This window comes from Agelaius tricolor, unplaced genomic scaffold (assembly GCF_023055355.1).
Source record: "Agelaius tricolor isolate 1412-34295 unplaced genomic scaffold, bAgeTri1.0.p SCAF_27, whole genome shotgun sequence".
Taxonomy (NCBI): Eukaryota; Metazoa; Chordata; class Aves; order Passeriformes; family Icteridae; genus Agelaius; species Agelaius tricolor.
In genome coordinates, this window is record NW_027269287.1 from 4,629,844 (window position 1) to 4,656,287 (window position 26,444).

The 26,444-nt window shown below is 39.6% G+C and overlaps 2 long non-coding RNA genes across 3 annotated transcripts; one reads left to right on the forward strand and one right to left on the reverse strand.

The window, feature by feature from the left end:
* Positions 1–728: 728 nt before the first annotated feature.
* LOC139600443 (uncharacterized) lies at positions 729–14,642 on the reverse strand. The gene is made up of 3 exons (XR_011682542.1): positions 13,791–14,642; positions 3,100–3,324; positions 729–1,242 (listed from the first exon to the last, which is right to left on the reverse strand). It is a non-coding gene; the product is annotated as an uncharacterized lncRNA (long non-coding RNA).
* A 1,144-nt stretch (positions 14,643–15,786) lies between these two features.
* Positions 15,787–17,420, forward strand: LOC139600476 (uncharacterized). Of its 2 annotated transcripts, none has more exons than XR_011682559.1 (3): positions 15,787–16,086; positions 16,180–16,266; positions 16,575–17,420. It is a non-coding gene; the product is annotated as an uncharacterized lncRNA (long non-coding RNA). The 2 variants fall into 2 exon arrangements; XR_011682558.1 differs by having other exon boundaries at positions 15,787–15,936; positions 16,118–16,266.
* The last annotated feature ends 9,024 nt before the right edge of the window (positions 17,421–26,444 follow it).

A 26,444-nucleotide genomic window follows, 5' to 3' on the forward strand; every position in this document is an offset into this window, starting at 1 on the left:
CATCGGCCAATGATTTCAAGATTCAAAGAATGGCGGAACAATCTAGTCTGTATGGACGAAAAACTAGTCTCCAATTTTCATAGACACTCTAAACGCAGTGCCATATTTTTATGTTTGTCACTAACTGTTCTTTTTCTTTTTCCAAATATATACATATATCTGCTACATAAGCTGCAGCAACAATACGTGTTTCTTACAAATACCAATAATATGTTCAATGCCTTTAAAGGAAATAATATAACATGAAAAAAATATGTATGAAAATAGTCAATCATGGTCCACAAATAGGAAAATGGATGCTTTTAAAATATGGAGGCAAGGGATAACTGCGCTCACTCCATGAAGTAAAACCAGTGTTTCTAAGTCACAGTGTGATTTGTGGCATGTTGTTTTACCTTTCCCCCCTACCACCAACACCTGGTGCATTAGGAAATAACTCGTGTTAAAAGGCTCAGCAAGGGATCATCTCTAGCAACAAAAAGGCTCAGAAGTCAGCTAAGAAGCAACATCTTAGCCCGGAGAGCAGATGTGGAAAGAGAAAAAAATAAATATTCTTGACTGAGAGACACTCTTTTACAAACTATAAAAGTCACACAAGCTACCACAGTGGCAGAAGACTTCCACAAACATCCTGGAAGTGTGGGAGGCTTCTCTCCAGACTTTGGATGCATATCCGTGGTTATTTCCCCAAGGGTTGAGGGAAAGGATCTCGACAATGCCTCACCAACAATTGGTTGGTAAGATACACGGAATCTTAAGTTATATCTTTATAGTGTTCCTTCACTATTTCTAATATTAATAGCTACCTTTAACCTTGTACTCTGTGTATCTACTAATAGTTTCTCTTTTTGTCCTTATTCTTAGCAGTGTAGATTTAGTTTAAATCTTATGCCTGTTAGTTTTCTGTGTATTAAATGCATATTTCATGCTATAATAGGCTGAATCAGTCATTATTAAAGAACTTGTGAATGAAGATGAGCTGTGGGGTGCTGGCCACATTAATGAAGTTACTGCCTGCTGCCAGAGTCCTAGGCAAAAGACAAAAGACTATCTAAACCCCTTCATCCACTCTTAACAAGATTTTTAATGGAGTAAGTGTGATAAACACTGTCCAAGTCACGTTTTGACATAAAATATAAGTCATGCTTAAGCTACCGTTTGCTTAAGTTACATAGCTCATGTTTGCTCAGAATTTTACTGTCATGATTGTTTTTTAAATTTTTCAAGGAAAGGTCTGAATACCTACGCAAAAAAAAAATAGCAATTTATTTCCTGAATTTGTGTGAAACAGGTTAAGCCTTTTGCTGTCAACAGTGTTACTTAACATTTCATGTTGTATCCCACTTCCAACTTGTGCTTAAATGCTATCATAATTCGTAACTTGCACATAGAATAGAATACTTTTTCTTTTTGTAGGACCCATGTAATTTGGTCTACTTACAGCAAATAGGTACTTAATTGTAAGTCCCCCGCTAGCATACTTTTTGCAGATTCTAAGCTTTGAACATAGTAACAAAAACACTGTAAAATACTTTACTGTTTTATCAGACAAAATGCTTGTCTCCATTGCATTTGGCGACTAAACAAAGAACAATATGTCTACAGTATGTTAATGTACACCATATTTAGCCAAGTAATTAAAAAAATGAAACGTAGTCTTTTTAAATTGAAAATGGATTTAATTTAGTTTTTGAGTATACAAAAAATACACTTGTCTTGTGCATTGCATACAGATTCAGTAAAGCAAAGCGGGCAAAGAGGAGAAAAAATTTCTGCTGGAATAAAAGATCTATATAAAAATTCACCAAGACGTATCGTTCAACTGTCTAGTAAATGTTCAAAATTTTTCTACCACTCATAGGGAGTCTTACTGTGATGAAGCATAGCCAAATACCTCATCACAGTAAGACTTGATGAGGTATTTGGCTAGCATTTATTTGACAGAAGACAGAAGCAAAATGTGCAATTGTTCCCTCTATTTTTTCTCATTGTCTAAAGAAATTACTGTGTTACATAAGATACGTTGCTAGAACTAAAGACTTCAAAATGCGACTTATTTTGGATTGATTGAAACAAAAGCTATCTGTGGACAGAATTGCCCAGACTGATGTTAGGAACTCAACCCATAGCTGGATGGAGTCACTGGTTTCAGTGAGCTGTCTGCAGAACTGTATTTTTGGTGTGCTTTACTTGCTTGTCTGCAAAACGGGGAGTTATGAGGAGCCTTGAACCATGACAGTGCCGTGGGCACTGAGAAATATCTTGTAGCTCTTTGACCAGCCAGAGCACACTGAGGCATAATGGATTACTTCCAGAGTTCATGTGGTAGAAAGGTTTTCTGCTTCCGTGAAGAAGGACATTTCAATATTCCTGCACAGAGCCATTCTGTCTGTTACAATGGTACCTTGAATTAATCACGCGCTATTTGCACTGTGGCCAATGAGCTTGGATTCTTAAACTTCTTATTTTTGATTAGTTTCCTGCTTCACTAAACAGCAAAACCTTCAAGGACTGCATAGACAAGATGAAACTGCTACTGTAGTTCATATGTTTGCATAATAAACTGTAATTCTTGCAAATGTTCACTATGCAAATTTCAGGCGTTGAAGCAGCAGCTCTGCCTAGACCAATTCTGAAATTTACTTTAGGTATTTCCTAGATTTCTTAATGGGTGAACTGAGACACTTCTAGCTTTCAAGGCAAGGCATTTCACAGTACTATCAAAAGAGGCTGCTTGAAGAAAAGGTGAAAAACTCAGGTGAAATTGGGGAAATCTCAGTCCTATTTAGTGTCATAGATTCAGCCACATGATCAACAATCATTAGTTTCATTACGTAATAGCCTAGTCTTTCATTTTGGCAGATCTGCAAAAGTTTAAAATATCCAGCAGCTTCTTCTTTGCAACAGGTGCCACAGCCAAAAGACAGGCCTGGTTTTCACTTTCCCCTTGCAAACTCTGCCAGACATACCGTCTATTCTCACTTCCCTTCTCAGCTATGTGGAAAAGCACCACCTCTCAGTGTCCTAGAGTCCTTACCAAAGGAAGAGTGGTTTGCCTCCAAACAGCTTAGTATGTCAGGACAGAAAGCTTTCACTCACCTGCCTTTTCCTTGCGGCTTCTTATTTTCAGAGCATGCGCTGAAACATTGCACTTTGCCTCACAGTTGAATATATTGTCATATTGCCGCAGTCCCACGCGTCTATCTCCTTCTCGCACGAGCTGCTTCAGTTGAAACATGATAAAGATATGTGCTTTCCTCTTCAGCTATTTTCACCATCACATTCTCTGTCCCATTTGTAGTCTGAATTTCAATGGAGAAGTTCCTAGCCAAAGAGATGTGCCAGCACAAAAAACGTTGCTTGGACATTGCTGCTTATATTTGAAAACTGCTTATATTTGAAAACACACTGCAATACAAGTGACTATTTTCTTCCCTTCCCTTCCCTTCCCTTCCCTTCCCTTCCCTTCCCTTCCCTTCCCTTCCCTTCCCTTCCCTTCCCTTCCCTTCCCTTCCCTTCCCTTCCCTTCCCTTCCCTTCCCTTCCCTTCCCTTCCCTTCCCTTCCCTTCCCTTCCCTTCCCTTCCCTTCCCTTCCCTTCCCTTCCCTTCCCTTCCCTTCCCTTCCCTTCCCTTCCCTGAACCTTCCCTGAACCTTCCCTGAACCTTCCCTGAACCTTCCCTTCCCTTCCCTGAACCTTCCCTTCCCTGAACCTTCCCTGAACCTTCCCTGAACCTTCCCTGAACCTTCCCTGAACCTTCCCTGAACCTTCCCTTCCCTGAACCTTCCCTTCCCTTCCCTTCCCTTCCCTTCCCTTCCCTTCCCTTCCCTTCCCTTCCCTTCCCTTCCCTTCCCTTCCCTTCCCTTCCCTTCCCTTCCCTTCCCTTCCCTTCCCTTCCCTTCCCTTCCCTTCCCTTCCCTTCCCTTCCCTTCCCTTACCTTCCCTGAACCTTCCCTTCCCTGAACCTTCCCTGAACCTTCCCTTCCCTGAACCTTCCCTGAACCTTCCCTTCCCTGAACCTTCCCTTCCCTTCCCTGAACCTTCCCTTCCCTTCCCTGAACCTTCCCTTCCCTTCCCTTCCCTTCCCTGAACCTTCCCTTCCCTGAACCTTCCCTTCCCTGAACCTTCCCTTCCCTTCCCTGAACCTTCCCTTCCCTGAACCTTCCCTTCCCTTCCCTGAACCTTCCCTTCCCTTCCCTGAACCTTCCCTTCCCTGAACCTTCCCTTCCCTGAACCTTCCCTTCCCTGAACCTTCCCTTCCCTGAACCTTCCCTTCCCTGAACCTTCCCTTCCCTTCCCTGAACCTTCCCTTCCCTTCCCTGAACCTTCCCTTCCCTGAACCTTCCCTTCCCTTCCCTGAACCTTCCCTTCCCTGAACCTTCCCTTCCCTGAACCTTCCCTGAACCTTCCCTTCCCTGAACCTTCCCTTCCCTGAACCTTCCCTTCCCTGAACCTTCCCTGAACCTTCCCTTCCCTGAACCGAAACTTCCCTTCCCTTCCCTGAACCTTCCCTTCCCTTCCCTGAACCTTCCCTGAACCTTCCCTTCCCTGAACCTTCCCTGAACGTTCCCTGAACCTTCCCTGAACGTTCCCTGAACCTTCCCTGAACCTTCCCTGAACCTTCCCTTCCCTGAACCTTCCCTGAACCTTCCCCTTCCTTTCCCTGAACCTTCCCCTTCCCTGAACCTTCCCTGAACCTTCCCTTCCCTGAACCTTCCCTGGACAGTCCCTTCCCTGAACCTTCCCTGAACCTTCCCTGAACCTTCCTTCTTCAGCTGCACTCATTTATCTCCTATTTTGACCACTCTACCACTGTTTTCCTGGCTTTGCCATACATGGACATTTCCTTTGCGACACCCATTGTGTTGCCTATCCCTCCCCTACATTGACGTCCCTCTCCTACCCCATCTTGCATTTCCATTTAATTCCTGACCATTCCTTTCCTTTGCCTTCCTGACCCATGTATGTATTTCCCTTGCCCTTCTTACCAATCCAGTGCCTTTCACTGACTCGCTTACCTATTCTTTTTCCCCTTCCCATTTGTCCAGCTCAAATCCTTAATTTCCTTCTCTTTCTGGGATTCTCATTGCCTTGCTTCCCATTTTTCTTGCCTTCCCCTTTGTCTTGGGTTAGAGTTTAAAGATGTATTCTATTCCCATCCTCAAGAGATGGTTGAAACTAGGACAGGAAATGTTGTTCCTTATCTCGTGTTAATGGGACCATCAATGCCTTGCCACATGACCCAGGGATAACTCCCTCTAGGAGCCATTTCTGTTTAATTGACACATCTCATTACTCATATAATGATACCAGGCAATTGTGAGATGGTCCGCCCAGTGGCGGAGGAGCTAAGCATCACCACCTCGATATAATCTGGGTTTTGGGATGGAAAAAGCTGCCCTTACCAACTGGTTTCCAGAGGACAAGTGCTACCAGATATTTTCTATGGGATCACCACTTCGACAAGACCATTTCATCTGGACTGCTACCACCACCTTAACTACCAGGGAGTCAGGTTGTATTCTGACACTGGCCAGTGGTTTGTGGTTTTTCTTTCGTATTATTCCATGTATTTTCAGTTTTTTCCCTTTTCTTAAAAAAATTGAATTTCCGCCTTAGCATTTCTCAATGGTTTTGTTTTCAAACGAGCACACCCTTAAACTCTTTACTTGCCTTGCATTAACTTGCTCACCAATCCCCTATCTGGAATTCACCACATCTTTTTTTGTGGAATTTCTTCAACTGGCATTGCCCTGCCTGCTGCTCTTATAACTCTCCAGGCTTTCAACAGCTTTTTTTTTCTCAAGAAAAGAAACTCCAGTGGTTCAGGAATATATGAGAGGATCCCCAGAGGAGGTCAAGTGCAAGCACACCTATCAGTCCTGACAGCTTTTTTTTGACATCTATCTTTACATGTCTTGAATTTTAGAAACAAAAGTCATGATTCACCCTTGGGCTTCAGAAGGAGAATGACAGTTCTTTTGCATTCAAAGGAAAGCAGGTAACCCTAGTATTTCAGATGCTGAGTAGAGATGGCCCATGCGAATCAAAACCCAGACAGAGCAGTCGGTCTTGGCTTCTTTTGTATACCAGCAATCTTTGAATGTACCGGCCACTTGCCTTGTTCTGGTAACCCAAAAATTTCCTTGTTTGTCCTGTTGATCCTCCTTTGTTTTGCATTCTGTCACACGCCCAAGCCCCACCTGTCACCTCCCTTCTTCTTTCCTCCAAGGGACTTGCATTGCTTAGCCCTTCCTCTTTCTCCCTGGCCTAGCCACTACTGGACTTACCTTCTTATGCCGACTTGCGTCTTTCTTCTGGGCCTTCTCCCTCCATTCCATTCCCTCCCATTCCATTTTCTTTCCCATCATGCTACCAACCTTATCAACCTCTCCACTGGCTTGTCTGCAATTGTATACACTTGCTTTGCATTGCCTTACATGCATGGAAGGCCAGTCAAAGAGCAGTAGGCAAGACAAAGCAAAGACAGGAACTTTTTTGTAGAGCTAGGCAAGGCAGACATGAGGAAGGCAAACAAAGCAACAGTAGTCTAGAAAAACTAGTCAAGGTACTGGAGGCGAGGCAAAGTCAATTGGCTCATTTTCTTGGCATAAAAAAGATGTGGTGCCAATATAAGTAGGACAGATTTTAAGGAACCGTGGAGGAGCTAGAGTTGAGCAGACATGTCTGTCCTGGTCCCTCTGTGTCCGAGCCACTGTTGGACACAGTCAGTTATTGACATTTTATGTCACTTTCGCTTGCTAACTTACTGAACGAGAAAAACAATATTTTCTCTTGGGAGGGAAAGAAGCCGGTAGCTCCAGTGTTAGAGGTGCAGATAGAAACTGTGTCGTGCAGCTCAAGGGAGGCAGCAGCTATCTTGGCATTTTTGGTTTGTAAGCACTGATTCAATTAATGAAATCATAGAACCAGTATCCCTCTTTGGAAGGCGGTCTCCATCCTGAAAGAATCCATTTGGCATGTGTTTCTCACTTTTCAGAGGCAGTCTTCTTGAAATTCTGCCAGCACACTTTTTTTGGACAAGGTAAGCAGATACACTGAGTCTCAGCATACAGCTGACCTCGTGCACCAGGCAGGTAATGCCTAGTACCAGTGTTCTCACTACTTATTACGGGATAAGGCCGTGGATATTTTGGATTTTGGAGAATGCGATGTCATTTAAGATGGGGTTCAAGCTCCTCTCTGGCAAAGAAAGCAAGTCTGGAAGGCACTTTAGGTGGTCAACGTGAATTGAAAGGCTTTCCCAATAGTCAGTTCTCTGAGTTAGAGTTGTTGAACTGTCAGTGGGAATACAAAGGCCAAGAGGTGGAGTTTTTATCCTTGTAGCGTTAGTGCATGAACATTCTCTTGTGCCATTCCATTTGGATCCTGACTTTGTGAGATTGAAGGCTTATGATGGTATCTAGAACTGAGAAGGAAAGTGTCAATAGAAGGGTGTTTGCTGGGGGCAGTTTAAATTGTAGGTAGCAAAGAGCTTTGTCTACCGACAATTTTGCCAGGTGTGTTTTTGGCAAATATTTTCAAGTTTGTTACCAGCCTCTAGGAGAGTGAAAAAGGTTTGTTAAGGCAGAGGAGTTGGTCTTGCTGTCTGAGTGTGGTGCAAAGAAGAGTAAGCACTTGGAAGAGGAATATCAGAGAAGCCTTTTGTCCTGACAGTTGATTAGAGAGCAGGGGGGTTCCCGACTTTGCTGCGTCCTGGGGGTGGTTTTGAGCTGGGCTAGGTGTGTGTCCCGGTTTTATTTCTATGAACTTTTACAGTGCCCAGGAAAAAGTCAAGCCCTTTTCTGGCCTCTGCTCATTTGTGTGGGAACAGTGTGGTCAAAATCTACTCTGTAGATCCTGGCCTTTGGGCACTTACCGAAGGTAATCGTGGTATGTAATGGAGCAGGAAGAAGAAGCATTTCATTGTTTGCTATGCAGATCATAGGGTGCAAAGAAAAGGCAATTGCAGCCTGGCCTTTTCCCTTTAGAACGTTTTCTGAGCATCAGTTGCTCAACATATACCTCATACCCGGTGAAATGCATCCAGCTCCCTCGAGATATGCACTGTCCCTCAAGATCTATGTGGCATCGTGCACATTCCAAACCTTTTCAAAACATCCCGCAGCTACTCACATAGAAAAAGTCCTAAAACAAAAAGCCACTGCTGGCCATAATAGTATCTTTGAAGTCTGTCAACTAACTGAAACACACTAGGTATTCACACTTTTCTTCTCAACTACATGTATAGTATCAGCCGCTTTTTTAAAAGTGGAAGAGTCTGTGGTTACAGCGTTTCCAGCTGCAGTTGTGATTGGTAGATGTGGCAGGACAGAAGGTATTTGCAGCCATACCCTCTTCCCTGTGCATTCTGACATTAGCAGTGCAAATATTTTCATACACTCTCATTATCACCATGTCCAAGCAACTAGAGAGCATACAGAGAGAAGTGTCAAGAAAGAAGTTATTCTTAAAGTACCTTCTATTCCTAACAGCTTTTAAATTTAACACACTGCTCCATGTCTTCTTTCCAAGATATACCTGCCGTTATTTTTGCCTTCTCACATTTTCGTTCCAAACTTCCTGCAACTACTCTAAGAGAAAAGGGCTTTGGAAGTAAAAACCAGTGCAGGGCTGTACTTTCCATGTGCCCCACGTACGCCTTCTCACCCTCACTGGTGCACTCCGTCTTGCCCTTCTCGGCTGCATCTACCATTGTTCCTTGGATCCAGAGCCCGAAAGTAGGGACAGTTCCATCCATAGAGCGGTTGGAAGATGATATATGAGTCTCTTCAAGCCAGGTCTTATGAGCCTTCAGAGAAATATACCACCCAATATAGCTCAGTCACCTTGCAATAAAATCAGCAGGATGTATTCTGTGGTAGTTTTGAAAACAGACGTTTTAATAAGAGACAAAATAACAAATCTCTTTACAGAGATAACCCGAGCCAAGTGAAAAAACTTTCATGCTTCTGGTAAGACACTTCACAAAAGCAATTATTTCCTTTCTTCCATTCTTTTTCTAGTGAATTGCTTAGGCAGGGCTTTTTGGTTCGTGTCCAAATTGGCTATCGTTACGTTTGAGGTAAAGTCCCTCAGGTCCTATGAGGTGTCTTTGTTAATGGAGGAAAAAATCCTCTGAGCTTTTTTCCTTTTGTAGGCCACAAAGGATACTTTGGTCACTAGGTCAACACGGTGCTCATTCTTACAGGAAGAGGCAGAGGTATCAGTACAAGCAGATTTTCTGAATTTCAATCCTTTCTACTGCCACAGTGATTTTGGTTGGTAGGCCAGTGATAGCCACGCTCTTTTTAAAGCCGGTAGGGGGCATTCATAGACTGGTGCTCTGTGGCTTCGTTCTTTGCCCCTTGGAAGTTATCACCTTCATTCTCCTGGACGTAACTCGTCAGCAACCTTAAGAATTTCCCAGTCATATGCCCAGGTCCCCACCTGCCCCCCAAAAACACAGACATAAACAAAGAAAAAGCCGGGAGGAAAGAAGAGGGAAAAAGTCTCACTACCAACGTCTCTTCTACCAGGAAAGGAGAGTTCTATGTTAACATTACAAAGCACAAGAATTCTGGTAACATTAAAGAGAAGCATTTCAGAGAAAGCTTGTGATTTTCAAAATTGTGAAAGAAGATAAAGACAGTAGAGAGTCTAGTGAGATTGAAGAAGAGCTTCATTTTTTACATGTTAGTTGCACAACACCTATAAAATTGTATCATACACAGAAACACACAAACAATTCCATGGACAAAAAAACAAGCACATAAACATGACCCACAAAAAGAGACTGCAGTCCAGACTTTCTTTTATCAACCTACAAACATTAAAATCCTAAGTTTTATGTTGATTTTTAGAAGTAAAAAATTGCTAATATCATAAAACTTTTAACAAAACCGTTGTGTCCATCACATTAAAAACATTTTAAAATATCAAAATTTATAAAGTTAAACTTTAAAGGAAGAGTTTAGTACTTTGTAACTAACCAGTCGATTAAAAAGTACGAAAAAATTTACTTAAAAGCTCTTTACAGATCCATTATCCATATTCCCCTCTCTCTTTTGGACAGAAATTTTTTTTTGGTTTTGTATACCATTTTTATGGTTTTGTATACCATTTTTTTGTGCAGTGAAATACACAAGGCATTATCACGAATAGTGATAGCCTACAGTACCAATTAATGCGTATAAATATATTTTACAACTATTGTGCACAACTAAGTCTATGTGCTAATTAAAGAATATTGATTGTGGTTCTAATGCTGTGAAATTGTATGTCTGAGAGCAATCACATATTATCCTGCAAAATATGTAATGGAAATACCATTGGCTTCTTAGTTCGTACTTTAATAGATATAATACTTTTAATGCTTTATTTGAGGAATGTTGAGGAAGAAATAAGGATTTGAAATCGTTATTAGAGATTGAGATATAATGATGGGAAAACACTGCAGCTGCAAAGAGCAGTGTCGCTGCAAGCGCTCCAGGGCGTTTCCTGGCTAAAAGATACCAAGAAAATGCACCAACCATTTAAGCCCTGCCTATGCCCACAATCTGCTTCTCAATTTCGTCTGAATCTAGATGGAAACTATTTCGACTATAACTAGCAAATTTAGAAGAAATGTGTCACGAAAACACAATTGCCTGTAGTTTGTCCCCATAGTCTAGGGAACTTTGTATTTGCACCACATTCAAGGGGAAATCTCTCCTATAAAACATGCAAAGAACGGTAATATCATGGTGCTCCTGGCACTGTCCTGCTAAGATGAAAAAGCCAGGCGCGCATATTACAACCTCGCAATGACAAAAAATTTCAAGTCATAAATCAACATTTCAGGTGTGTGGTAATGACGCTGAAAATCAGCATAGCTGAATGCCTCAGCTGCCCTTCAGCAGTGTGCATTTTACAGAGGCGTAAAATGAAGAAGCAGAACATATGGATTTTGTGCACACCGTACAAAATTGCAAGAATCGAGCAACAAGGTATCAAACTTCATAGCAAAAGGCAAATTTAAACTTTTTTTTAGAAGAGGGCAAAACATTTTGATGCTTGACACTTTTCTTAGCAGATAGACATGCGTTCCCAATATTCAGTCTCAAAACTCTCTTGGCAAATTTTCGCAGCTCTTCCCTTAGCAAAAAGCTCTGAAAGTAAGAGCCAATCATGGGCTGAATTTTTGCCTTGCGCCACATAAGCCACATCAAAATTACCCTTGCGCCCTATATGATTCTTTTCTAAGCATAAAGTGGAGACCCAAATCTTCCGCCGAGAGCTAAAAAAGGAAAAGGTCCGACACAAAAATCTTGTCTTTTACCTCATTTCACAGGATTGTTAACGTGAATTTAACAGGCAGGTTGAGTGGCAGACACTCTCTTCAAGCAGTCTGAAGGCTGCACATAAGGCCAGTGCTATAAGGCTTAATTTTTGTTGCCGTGAAATTGGTATGAATTTAGGTCCTGGAGGCGAATACGTGACTACTTCTCGCACAGACCACTATGACGGCAGAAAAAATTCTGGCGCACTCCTTCTTCCAAGGAAAGCTCGGGCCAAGGCCTTACATTCCCAGCTTTACATAGCCCCGCTTTCTTCGTCTCTTGTAGTTTTCATCTGAGCGAAAATCTTTCAGACCAATTAATGCAATTAGAAATAGTGTCAAGAAAACAAGCCTGACCAGTTCTTGCCTGCGCAGTATTTGCCTCAGCCGGAAATTTGTATTTGAAAAATATCCGAGTGGCAGTCCTCTTTCCGTTACAGGGTTAAAACTGCTGTGAGATTTCAGAGCTATTTGCCCTCTCCTTCTCAACTCAAAGAACAAGCACTAACATTATACCCTAGCAAAGGTTAAAATCCTAAAGGATGAAGCAGTGCATGCGTGTAGCACAATAGCAGAAAGGCAGCAAAACTAAATATACTCGCTCTACTTCAGTCCTGTGCAAATCACACGAAAATGAAGAATAATGCTGCAAAGAACCTAGTTTTTTTTGTGCGCAAAAAGAAATTGCAAAAATCCAGCAGCTGCTCATTCTGAAGAACAGGCAGCTGTGTACACTCTTGCATCTTGAAAATCTCAGCAGTGTCCTTCTTTTCTGCAGCGGCCATCGACTTATTTGGGAGCATAATTAGAAGTGCAAGAATTTCCAGAGAAGACTGCAAGAGATTTATGTAGAAGCACAACGAAGTTGCCTAGGAACAGTTCCCATACGAATGCTTAGTTAATTTAAGAGGCAGAGGAGTGGCAAGCCACTGTCCTTCAGCAGTCTGAAATCTGCGTGCGCACAATCCAACGGATTTGCGCCTTCGTTCTTCCTCTGTTAGGACTGCTGTCCTCTCTCTTTTGAAAGTGAAGAAGAAGCTATTTCACGCATAAATCTCTGCGGCAACAACGGTGCGCTGGTGTGCACTTTTCTGTCAAAAGATGCCGGGCAGTGTTACTTACCATCAGAGAACTCCGTAGTCCTGTCTTCTTCAACTCTTGTGGTCTTGCATCTGGACGAAAAATTTTTCCACTATTACTTGTTAGGAGAAACTGCGCCAGCAGAAGACCCTTACCCGAGTTTGTCACTGAAACCTGTATTTGCTGTGCAATCACAGATCATTCTTCTTTCTTAGTTTACCTGCAAACTGGTGTCAGATCGCCACGCTCCCTCCCCAATTCACCCCAACTACTCTTATCAGTGGGAACAATATTGCCTCGCAAAGGCAAAAGATCCTGAGCGATGATGCAATGCATACGTCTAGCTTGGATGCTGAAAAGCAGCAAAGATTAATAACCTGGCTTATTTTCTGTTCTGTGGAAATCACGGAAGGCAAAGCTTGATGTAATAGAGCATCGGGTTTCTAAACACACCGAAAGAAATTGCAAAAATCCAGCAGCTGCTCATTCCCAAGCACAGGCAGCTGCCTAGAATCTTGCATCTTGAAATCTCAGCGTTGCCTTTCTGTGTTGCCTCTACCATCGACCCTTTGCATCTAGAAGCATAAATGGAAATGCAAGAATTTCCACCAAGGGCTGCAGGAGGACTACCTAGAACTACAGGGAAGTTATCCAGGAATATTTTCCATAAGAACGCTAAGGAAAATTTATCAGGCTGGTGAGAGGCAAGCCACCCTCCTCTAGCAGTCTAAAAACTATGCGCACCTAAGCCCGCTGCTTTGCCCCTTCTTTCTTCGCCTATGAGAATCTGCCGTGTTTTCAATCTGCCAGATGCTAAGAAGAGGCTACTTCGCTCACAGATTTCTGTGGCAGTAGCTGTGCTCCCCGTGTGCTGCTTCTGCCAAAAGACTCTCAGCAGTGGTACTTACCAACAGAGAATTCCAGACCCCCGTTTTTAAAACTCTTGTCTTTTTTATCCTGATGAAAATCATTTCCACTATGTACAGCAAAGAGAAACTATGCCAGTAAAGCAGTCTTTCTCCATCTTTCACCTGCAATATGTATTTGCTGTAAATTTAAAAAGCACTCCTTCTTAGGCCACCCTGCAAACTGTGCTCCCATCGCCGCCACCTCTGCCCGTTCCCTGCAGTTTTATACCAGTAGACACCATAAACATTCGGAAAGGCAAAAGATCTTGAGTACCGGTAAGATGCATACATGCGGCAAGGTTCAGTCTCGCTCAGCTTCAATTTTGTGAAAATCACAGAAAACAAAGAATGATGCAGCTGAGCACAGGGCTTTTGTGCTCACTGAAGGAAATTGCAAAATTGCAGCAGCTGCTCATTCCCAAACACAGATAACTCCGTATAGTCTTGCTTCTCGAAAACCTCAGTTGTGCCTATCATTCCTACCTCTGCAATCGACTTCTTTGCATCTCAGAGTCTAAAGGGCAGGGTACGATTTTTCCACAAAAGACTGCAGGAAGAGTGAAAGTAGCATGTGAAAATTCCTCCCTAAAGAAGGCTAGTGTGGATCGAAGAGCAGGCGAGTAAAAAACCTGCGCCCTCTAGCATTTTCAATGCCGTGCACACAATGCCGGTGTTGTGCGGCTTCATTCTTCACCTTTGGGAGGCTGCCGCACTCTCTGTCTCCCGGAGGCGATGACGCGGCTTCTTCGCTCATAAGAGCATTGGGCCGGTCGGGGTGCGCTCCCAAGGGCGGCTTCTGCCGAAAGACGCGCTGGACAGGATCTTACCTTCGGAAGGCGCCGGATATTCCTATTCTGGGTCTCTTGTCGCTTGTGTCGTAGCCAAAATTTTTCCACTACTGCTCGCAAGGAGAAAATTTGCCAGCATAGCAAACGTCCCCCGAACTTGTTCAAGAAGTTAATAGAGTTCTTTGCGTCTCGCAGCCCAAGCAGAAGCATAAAATTAACTTTGGAGAGCTGCAAGAGGACCAGTAAGAAGCGTAAGAAGGATGTGCAAGTTCTCCCCTTACCACTCTCCTGTCTTTTCCAGTAATAGCAACATTCGAAAGGAAGGGGTTTTGGACAATTTTCTTTTGCCTCTTGTTAAATATTATGCAGCACTCTGTACAACGTCTAGAACAAGATCAGGAGATGTTTTATCCTCGCACAGTTTCTCGCGAGATATAATAGAAAATCTTTTTGATAAAATGTAGGCGACAAGAGACGCTAAAGACGGAGATAAGGAGTTCGCCGAATCTAAGCGCTGGTCCCGGGCGTCTTTCGGCAGCAGCCGCCCTCCTAGAGTGCAACGCGACAGACAAAATGCTCTGTGCGCAAAGAAGCTGCTTTTTCGACCATGGGGAAATGAAAGAGGAAGGACAAGGTTTAGACATGAGTACCACAATTGTGTAGTGGTTTGGCTACTCCAGCCGGATAATGAGTGCCATTCCTTACGGCCCGTGTCGCTGCTGGTCAAGCTTTGACTACGTTTAATAAGTTAGGATGCTGGATGGTCAAGCAACTAAAAGTAAGGTCGGCTAGTTTAAATCAGATTTTCAGGGACGTAGATACCATGAAACATGGCACACTGCAAAATAGCTCTTCTATCGATTAGTTGTTGATAGTACAATGGCACGAGTGTGAGACTTTTGAAGGATTGTTGATCAGACCGGTGTTTTATGAACAGCTCTGATCATTCTGGAATCATTCACAGGAAACTCAAATAGCGACAAATAACATAAAGAAATTTTTGGGAAATAAGTGTGGTATGCATGAATGGTTGAGTGACAGGAAAGAATTGGATTGTTAAAAGATCTCGTAAAGGGAGCTTTCTTATTGCTAGTAGTCACTATTGTAGTGCTTTATTTTATTCCACGCATTATGAAACTTTTAAGCCTCTTAGAAAAAAGTACGGTGGAAAGGGTCTAGCTGGTGCAAGAAGACATCGATAAATTATATCTTTTCCTGAGTGTACTGCTGTCTATACATTTAGTTATGAATAGAAGGGAATGAGTTTCAAAAAAATAGATTTTTAGCTGTGTTTCCATTTCCATTGTCTACTAGGATCTCCTATTTTTTGTTGACTTTTCATAGACCTTTGACTAGATTAACATTTGTATTTAATTAAGCCCTAAATTTTAGGCTATTAGGCTTGACCAATGAATGGAAAGAGAAAAGTCACAGAGCTTAGGTTGTTCCCTTGTCAGCAACTTCTCAGTACTAGGAGATTTCTGTCCTCAAGTTTGCTACTTCAGCTGATTATTCTCACTCCCAAAGAAGGCCAGAAGCTTTTTACCCTAAATGGTCCAATAATTCTTTCTGCTTATTTGTGACTCTTTTATACGACTGGATTTTGTATTACTGGAGTTTGTTACAAAAGGTAGATTAAATTGGTTCTTGGGAAAAGCAGATTATTTAGCCAATAGCATTTAAGGCTTTTATCAACCTGAGATTTTCTGAAAGGACAGGATGCTTTAAACACAATAATTACGGCTAGTTTTAATTACATTTTTAGCTTCGACAAAACAAATGGTAATCCTGCACCAATAAGGAGGGGAAAATGAATTGGACTTTCTCTTCTTAGAGAGAAGGTAATAAAAAAATTTCACTAGAATTAGAGCAGGCGTCATGAAGAAAGAGTCATTAAAAGAGACCAATCTTATCTTCTTAGTATTGATAGTTGTGATCGGACGTGAATGAATTTTGTCACTCTTGATTCCTGGGTGCCACACCAGTAACAGGTACCTCAGCTGCTCTACTTCTCTCCTAAAGGTAAGAACAGAACCCTAAGAATGGTGATTCCATGGTAACAATCCACCCTGTGATGCTGAGAGGTGAAAAAAAGTGGAAGTTTCATGGGTAAATGAACCTGAATGGATTTTCTAAGTCAGCGGCCACTGATTTCCTGAATGCTTCAACAGGTAAGTTACCCATGGGTTTTTTGGGGATTCTTTTAATATTTAGTCCTGTTTTTTTCTTCGCTTCTTTTAACCTTTCCCCATTAGTTCACCCTCTGCTCTGTATCTTTTTCTGACATTTCAAGTATCACGATAGCCTGGAAAAGTGTTGTCTTTATGTAACACGTCATTTATTTCCTTCAAAAGGTTGTTTTCCTCCACTTTAGTTTTTGCTGGTTTTCTGCTAGTTCATTGTAACATTGCAGCAGCTGTTTTGTAAGAGCATGTACACAATCCTATAGCTTGCTTTTCTTTTTATTTGGCCTGTCTAGAAAATAGAATGACAACATTTCCGAAAGAATTTTTTCTCTCCATTATGTTTCCCTGGAGGAGCAGATATAACTCGTCTACCCAAAATCCTGGCATTGAAGAAACTATTGTTTTGCTGCTGCATAAAAGTAAAAGCTTGCAAAAAGAAGGCCCTGGGCTGAGGCCCGTTATTTTGCCTAAGTAGAAAAGGACTACGGAAAGGTAAGATAGGCGAATTACAAGGAGATCTACAAGTTCTAGAACCATGGCGTGTTCAGAGCCTCGTATACATTGGTGGTTGGAATGATTTGTGTTATGGCTTAAAGCTATGTAACTGATAAAGAACTGAGTGCTTCAAAAGCCTGGTTTTTACAATAAAGTAGCTCTTCTTTGCTCTTGCCTGGGGACTCTGCGTCACTAGACACCCTCATTCCAAATTTGTCAAGGAGATGATCAGTTCAAGAGCTGCTGTGTTCATACTGCCGTAATGGCAAAGAGTGAAGTACTGGAAATTTCTGGGGTTTAGTATAAGCTCCTGCATTGGTGCCAGTTTAGTCGGTTTTCCATCAGTGTCCTTTCTGTCTAGAAGTACACCGCCCGGAGTTTTTCTAGAATTTGAAGCTATTTTCTTCCTGTTGTTTTAACACCTTCCTTCAGTTGAAAGGATGAAACAATCTTTACATTTTGAAGATCACTTTTAGGCAACACTATGCCACAGGAGTCATCGCTTCTTTTTCTTCTACCTCCTTTGTAATTTTCAGAGATTCATTTCAAATTTCTGCTAATGCCAAGAAGAACAAAGAGACTACTTAGCAGGGTTGATGTTCTCCACTGCTTTCCTCTTTTACACTGCTTTATACTCTATTTAACTTATTGGCCTCCTTTTCTCATTTGCATTTCACTGTGATCCAAAGCTAAATATTCCAGGCTTGTAAATAGAAAAGTAAGTCTTCTTCTTTTACAAGAACCACCCCTTGGAGGATTTGTGTTAATTTTGATTTCTACGGTGTTAGGCCTGTTCCAGGAAAAAGTACATTGTACTATTTTCTTGTGTACTCTCTTTTTGTGCTCTCATTCCCCCGCTCTCTTCTTTGCATGCGTTCGTTAATCTACCAGCGTGACTCCTTTGGCATCATCCCATAGTGCAAATTCTTCATAGATAATATACTTAAAAATGCCAGGTGACAAGGAATGCGTAAAGAATTGTAGGGCTGGACAACTTTAGGTGCTGAAACTGTAAGAGGTTGAAGTCATGCCGTGTTAAAGTGACATAGTATATCAATTGATCTAGGACTTTCAGCTGGACAGCTCTGAGAATAGCAGTTTGTCAACAATGACACAACCGTATTCCTAGCTGTATTCAAGAAAGACAAAAGGGACATCTTCAGTAGTTAAATATTTGGCATGAGAAAACAGCAAGAAATATACTACAATGCACTTGATTCTCTAGACAACCTATTCCAGTTTTCTAGCACCCCTACACTAAAAAATGTCTTCCTTTCATTTAATATATGTCAAAAATAATAAATTTAGGCATATAAACTTTGAGTAAAAGTGTAAAATTATTTTGATTTGAAACATTTTATATGAATACTGACACATGACTAAAATATGTTGGTAGGCATTTCGGCTTGACACTTTTTTTTAAAATTTTAACCAGTAAAATGGAAAATTTCCTGCCATTTTCTTTTTCCTCTTATATTCAGAATTGTATATGTCAAATATCTGTGCTTCATACACATAACTCAAACACTCTCAGAAAAGAGTTTTAGAATACATTGCAGTTTACGTAGAACACTATTACTAGTGAAAGTTTTTCTGGGAATAGCGGGAACATATTCTCATTGGATTTCTGTGCACAACACATTTTATCCAAACTGGAAATTTATCCCAAATCTGTTCTATTCAGCGTTCTTACTGCATCAGGCCTCAAGATGCTGCGAAAAAACCTGTGGACCTGGAACTTAGCTTATGTGAGAGGTGATGGAGAAGGTGAGGGAGAGAATAAAGAGCTTACGGCCCAGTAGAGACAGGACAAAGTACTATTTGCTGTGATCCACAGCCTGAACAATTGTTTAGCATTCTTAAAGCCTGTGTTTGACAAACAGGGCTGAAACACGTCTCGGAAATATATGGTAGATCAAAATCCATTGAAGCAAAGTCCCCTGGCCAGTCACCTTGATGAGCACTAAAAATGCTGCAACAGTATAGTGAAAAAGGTAGCCACATTTTCACAGTTGCAGGGGAAAATCCCCTTGGACGGGGATTCCAAGGAATAACATAATGGAGCAAGTTGTGTCCCCTTCTTATCTACTCTGCAATATCTAAGTTGGTGAGTTCACTATCTGTCAGCATCAATTTAAAAAATAAATGTTTGACCCACAAAAAAATATTTCATATGTCCTCTCTCTCTGCTCATTTAAGCCACTTAATAGGTTATGTTCCATCAGCAAACTGTGTATGGTCATATGTTTCTTTAAACTGCAGTAGTTCTTTATTGTTTTCTAAATCAGTCACTGTCTATTCATAGCATTCAGATGTCCATAGTAGCGGTGTAATTAAGTTTCATGTTCGCTATTAAAAATATCCCTCTTGTTTTCTTTTTTATTAAATTACTGACAAGTAACATCAATCTGAGAGCTGGGGAAAAAACCCTTAATTTGCTCTTTGCCGAGTATTTATCTGTGATACAAGTTCTACTTGAGATATCACACTCATAAATTAGGACTCTGAACAAAGGAGCAAATGCAGATGAATTTCAGGGAAGGAAACTATTGGATAGCTAACTGCAATCCCTCGACTTTACAAGAAATGATATCAAGTAATCCCAACCAGAAACATATATAACTGCATTTTGAAATGGTTTGCAGTTAAGGTCTGCTGTTCTTCCTATATGAAGGAACTGTGTTTTTAATCAGTCTTCAAAATTGTATGACTAAAGAACTTATATGACTCAAAGTCTTTTTTTTTCCATAAGCATCTTTCCTCAAACGTCTTTAAAGATGACTTTTTCCCTTAAGATGCCATATTTAAAAGAGCGTATTGTCATTTAGCAGGATATTCCAAAGATTTAGGAATGTAGCTTAACACTAACACTCTTCCTAATATTCTTTTTTTTCAGCTCCCTGCTGACATAGGAAAAAAGTAATACCTTCAAAACTTTTTCTTCATCGTTAGGTATATTTGTGAACTGAATGATTAGAAAATAAGCAAGGGCATTTTTTCAAGATGCTCCAGAAAGAGTTGCAGTCTGTTCTTTGCTGCCTATGTTTAAAATATTCTTATTTTGATAAGTTTTCTTTAGAAAAAGTTTAAGCAACACTAGCAAATAGGAAGTACACCTTGCAGCAGGGAAAGACACTGTTCTACTTTCTCAGGTTTATTGTAGTTAAATACAAACCAAAAGGCTTTTCGTAGTACTACTACTGTCTTGTAGGCGTACTTGATCTATAATCCTATCTTTAATAAAATTACAAAGAGGTTACTTTTCCGGAAGGCGGAAAATTTTTCTTTTAATAGTATGTTTTTGCGAAGTTGCAAAAGTGAACATGTACACCAGACATGTGGAATGTACTCCTAATTCTTAATAAGTTTCCCAACCTTCTTTAGCAAATATTGACTGTGTGTAACTTCAAAATAAGAATTCTGGGCATCTTCATTCTATTGATGTAATTTTTTTTCTTCCATGCTGTTATTTTTTTATATTTAACTCATTTTAGCAATAGAAATATTTTTCTCTGACATCTATGGAAAAGACCTATGTTTACACAATAGTGTATCATCAGTACATTTTTTAGAATTATTTCAACATTGTCTCAAACTTAACGGAACGCTAGACAACGGAGGTTAGCAACAGTGATGGGAATAACTCCTGAAACATTTTAGAAAGTTTCCCAGGAAGGGCTTGCTTTCTGCCGCTGCAATTTTTCCCAGGGATATTTTCTGGTTAATAGTTATATCAAAAGAGTATTTTTGTACAAACCTGGGGGCAAGCTCTGTCTCCGATTTACTAATGTATGCAAAGAAAATGCTGCTTCAATGCCTTCTGTGAACTTTCTGTACCAAGAAGTGGATGACCCCAGAAATAAGTTTTTGATCTCTCTTCACAACACAAGGCATGTCATCACCTAATTCATCTTCTTCTGGGACTCATAGCATCTTAAGACTAAGAAGCTCTCTTGCTGGCTAAAGTGCGTTCAGCAAAAAAACCTTGCCCCATCAGCAAATTTGAACACAACTACAATCGAGCCAATGGCGATGCTGGCAGGGCAATACTCTACCCCAGTAATGATATGCCACTATTAAAAGGCTGTGTTAAAATATTTGTGTACAAAGTAATCGGAGGGAAACTTAGAATTGGGAAGGACGGCACGTTATTCTGGAAAAAACCTTCTGTTACACTCTTGCAGACATCATTTTCTGGTATCATTTTTAATAGCTGACAGTTTTTAAATTTTGTATAAGATAAAGTATCACTGCTCCTTTATGTTTTCTTAATCTAATACAGACATTTCTTAATAAAATAAAATAAGCAGTTTGAATACGTACAAATTGCCCTTTGAAATGCACATTCTATAGCGCACTTGTGAAAGTAATTAGCTATAAATATAAATTCAAAGATTTAAAAAGATTTTGGAAGAAAATAAGTCTAAGTTTATAGAAGAAAACAAAACCAACCTTTTTTTTCTGGTAAAAAAACCTGAGGAAATTGCACAGTGTAGATGTATTATTTGCCTTCCTGAAAAACTGTGTATGTTTGCTATTGCCAATGGGTTTCATTAGGAAGGAAGATATTCCTTTGGCAAAAAAACTTCAAATTTACTTGACGTAAATGTTACGACACTTAACTTCTCTAATCATGAACAAAAATTCTCATCACTTTATATGCAAATCCTGATGGTAATGGAGACAAAGATCTCTAAGCTGTGCCATCAAGTACATAAAAAGCATTAGATTGCACGTAAGACTGAGCTCCTGTACTAGAAAGAAGAGAATGCAAGAAAGACATTTTCCTTTCAGAGTCTTCAGGATGAAGAGCCGATCAAATTTTTTCATGTATTGTATTTATTAATAGAATTAACCTTTAAAATAAGATTGTTTTCTAAAACCTGTTTACAGTATCTCTTAGAATTCTACACAGTTCTTATTAATAGAAAAGAAAAGCACGTTTTTCCAAACTGCTGTACACTCTTAATCTATAATAAAAACAGTATTTTTTAATGATGGGAATGATGTTAATTACAAAAATGCCTTGTAGCACATTTGGCACTATAGCGTGTTGATTATCATAGTTTTATTTCATCGAACAAGTTACACATGGACTATTTTTTACCTTTAATATTGGCGTCTTTGTACTTATGCAGCATCCATGAAGAATTTCTTGGTTGTTATTTTATACTCGATCCTGAATGGCAGGGTCTGCATTCTGCCATCCGTCTAGCTTTCCCGTTTGATACACCTTCTGAGAGGTATTTCAGAATTGAGAACTACCTGCAAGAATGATGCTAAATACATTCATTTTACTCCTTGGTTAATGCAAAACTATTTTTTCCTTCACAGCGCAATAAGAACAGGAAAATAATGATGGTGGATTCAATCCTTAGAGTAATACAAAGAGGACTATTATCATTATTAGAAAGGAAGTAAGTCGTATTTATTGCAAATGCAGTATCACCACTAATTCATATTACCCTGTAAATTCAAAAGGAATCTGTATCATAGGAGTGGATGGAATGTTTCTATTGATATTTTGCTTAAAGCAGAAAATTAATTCTTTTGACAGCCAACTCATAATTGCAAGCTCACTTTCAACTACAGCTTTCAAACAGCTGAAACATGTCTGTTTATAAAACGATACGGTAGAGTACACAATACCAGACTAGGTCAAAAACATTCAAAAGAAAAAAAAAAGTTCATAAGACCAAACTAATGACATCTGCAAGCTCTCAACAGTGAGCCAGGTCAAATGTGCCTAGAAAACTAGGCTGGTGGCACAAATGCTCTACGTTGACACCAGCAGCAGCAACTGCTATCTTTTAGGATGCGATTTTTCTACAAGATTTAAAAATGTAATGTTAAGTTTATTTATTTCATATTTCATTAAATTCATCATAATGAATTTCATCATTAATCACAGTATACCATAACTTTCTGAATTGAAGTATGTCGAGTATGACACGTGTATTTTGCGTGTTGGCCCTCCTTCACATTAAAACTTCTCACAGCTCATATAAGTTACTGTAAAAATATATAGCTGAAAAGTGGTTTGGGAAGTTAGAATTACCAGAAAATCATACAAATAATCTAATTGTAGAGCCTTGAATTTCTGACTATAACTGGACCATGTAAATTCAAAATATTATATTTAAATTAGTTTCATATAATAATCAGTGTGGGGAACAGATAACACAGTTGGTTTTTTTTTTTTTAACATTCCAGGAAAAAAACAACATTTAACTTTGAAGTATAACATTAACTATTTCTATACAACAAGAGTTTTTATTGTTTAATCATATGATTTTTACAACTGAATTGGGAAAAAGGAAATAAATAAAGAAAATTTTTCAAGCTATAAATTACATGAGTTTAAAAATATCCTTGTATTTCCTATTAAAAATATTAGGTAGCGAAATGTTGGTCTATTATTTTAAAAAACATCTGGACATAAAAAAATGTGTAAGAGACTTGGATGTCAGCAATAAAGACTCTTGAAAAGATTTATTTCACTGCTTCCTAACCCTGATTCAATCCACTTACATGTATCTCTATTTCAGATGCTCAGGGAAACTGTCCATGTAATGCATATAGCTTAAAAATAATTTGCAGAAAAAACTAGATTCAAAGATCTTGCAAATGGCATTTAATATATTTGTACAAACACACAGACGGGATTTCTGCTGTCTTCTTCCACTCCCTCCAGAGAGCTCTCCATCAGATCTCTCTAGGTCTACTCTTCTGGTGATCCAAAGTCAACACTGGGATTGTAGAACTGCATGGAATTACTATCTGCTGGAGGTGTACCCTGAAGGCTTTTGTGTGCAGCATCACGTCAGCCCTACTAATGTCACCCTGTTAGTATAAACAGAGTTAGCTGCATGTCAAGGGACAAGATTGTGGGCTGATTTTGTAAGAGAAATTAGGTACTAAGAAAGAGGCTGGAGGATTTAAATATTTCTGCCTCCAGCTTAAGCAACACTAAATCATGGTCTTTATCTGAAAAACTAGGTGATTTAACCCATTCGGCATTTGTATGCCAAAAATGTCAGTAGTACACTAAGAACTGTCAAAAGAGTAACAATTCCAATCATTACTTTATAATTTTTTTATGATGTCAAGAAGAACCATGAAAGATGCCAATATCCTACCCTGAGAATCATTCTGTTGATTGGCACAGGTTTCTTATTATATTCCCATCTAATGCATTGGACATGCGTGCTTGTTAGGAGAAAAATACTTGCAAAGTGTACTAGATAAAATACGTTCTCCTTGAACAGCAAAACATTTTTTGATGGTTGTATTTGTTAATTATATTTAGATTCAGTGTTCTTAGAGGTTTTTCCCAACCAAAGTGATTCCATCATTTTCGAAGTCGCACATCCTGCTTTTCCTGGTTTAGGGCAAATTTGGCAGAAAACCTCCAAAATGGGGGGGAGGGGGGCTGGGGGGTGGTGAAAGCCAGAAAATCCACGCAAGCGGCCCCTCCCCTCAACAGGTTTGGGAAATATTTCCTCTCAGGGAAGTGGAAAAAACTTGGTTATTTAACAGGCAAAGGGCTTCCCAGCACAAAAAATGAACAATATCAGAAGACAAAAAGCATTCGCCGCTCTGAAGAGACAACAAATTCAGAAAGTCTCTCCTCTGGGTGCTGACTCTGTTGTTAATCTCTCCCGCACTGGTAAAAGCTGCTGCCCAGAGTAGGCCTCCATAGGCAACAAAGCCCAAGCTCTCGGTGCTCCCCAGAGCAGGTTTGAATATTTCCAAGAAAAGAGATGGAAAAAACAGTCAAGGGAAAACTCTGCCTCAGCCAGCTAAACCAACTAAAAAGCAAAGGAATGTTATGTTCTGCTCCAACAGTGCCCAGACAATAGTCCAGCACAGAATGTGGAAGAGTGTTGCTTTTAGAAGAGAGAGTGCAGCCTCTGATAACTCCGCTATTCCTCTTCTCCCCACCTTCACTCTCAGAACCAGAGAATATAATATCCAGCATTAACAGAAAAGATGACTGGGGATACAGGCATCATAAAGTCACCCTAAAACAGTGCTCTATTGACATATGTCACCAGACTATGCTAAGAGGTTTTCCGTTTTTAAGTCCATGATATCACAGGCTTAAGTCAACACTTTTTGGGTAGGAAAGAAGATATTATTCTTCTCATTATACTGATGGCTAAGCTGAAATACAAAGCAATTAACACAAAGTTGACATAACAATAAAAATTATTTCAACATGCAGATTGAAAGATTAAAATTACAGCTGCACTAAATATAAGGTGGAAAAGATGTTGCTGTCAGTTTTGCAACAAGGTCTATTTAGCATCTTAACATCTTACAAAAAAAAATTATCATCTTACCTGGAAAAAACCTAAGAAAGTTAAAATATGTAATCATAGTCATTTTGTCCTTTGCAGAGCTGATCAAGCATTATATTTAGAGTCACAACAGCTTTTATTTTTAAAAATATAAGCTCTATTTAGCCATGTTTGATCATTTTTTGGAAAATTCTAAAAAAGATATATGCATGTTGGAAACTGCTACAATTTTATTCTTTCTGTAGGACAGCCTCGGAAAAAGCCCAGGACATAGCTGGTGGTCTGGATCTCAAAGGCTTATAAGCCATTTCTCTTGAGAGTGCTCTATGTAAGAGGCTAAGAGAAGACTGAAAACAGTAACATTTGCTACTGACTGCAACTTGTCCAATTGTTTCCCAAGATGTTATGGAGACTGAGTAGTGAATAATTGTAAATAAATGTTTTGCAAAAATAACGACTAATAAAAGCACAAAACTCTGTAAAGAAACATCCTTTATGATTATTCAAAACTTCGATTATGTGACTTGGTTTTAAAATGATGAATACTGGGTATATTTCTGTTCCTATATGTTGGTATTTACTAGCTCAGAATTGATATTACTGCAATACATTTTCAAAACCGAATGGGAAACCAAATTTCACAAGGTATTTTCATTATCTGGAAAACTCACTCCTATACTGAAGTATTATTTGGTCGGGATTTTTTGTTAGTTTTTTGAGAATAGTACTCTCTTTATTTCGAAAAGCTTGCCAGTGTATTTTTATCATTCATTTTCATTCTCCAGTGTATTAGATTGATTGCCCTGCATTATATTGTGTTATTTTGCTGAAATATATTTCAGGAACACTTGTCTAACTTTATTTCTCTCAGGACAATCATAAAATTACATGACTAAGCACATGAAATTATGGAATAGTGTTAGGTTTAAGAAGAAATTAAATAGTGTTAGGTTTAGAACACAAGACTAATAATATTCTGAATGGAAAAACAGCTTACAATCCTATTATAATACAATGTAGTCCATGCATGACAGACATTTTGTCATGCTAGTAATGATTTTGCAAATGTATCACATATGAGACTTTTGCTCATGATCAGGCTTTGATATATTTCTTGTGTCGTCCTTCCCTTTAATCCTTTATTTCATGGTCTACAACAAGATAATTCAGTTCAACAATGATTGAGTAGCTCAAAATATTTTTGGAAAGATACCACTAATAAAAAAAATCCTGTAATATCTTTTTTAGTAAGTCTTTTTACTGTGTTATATTTATTAGAATATAGTATTTCTGATCAATACAGGCTTTGACAGAGTATTTCTTTCATCTATTAATACACTAAAGAATTTCACTGAAGCAAACCAA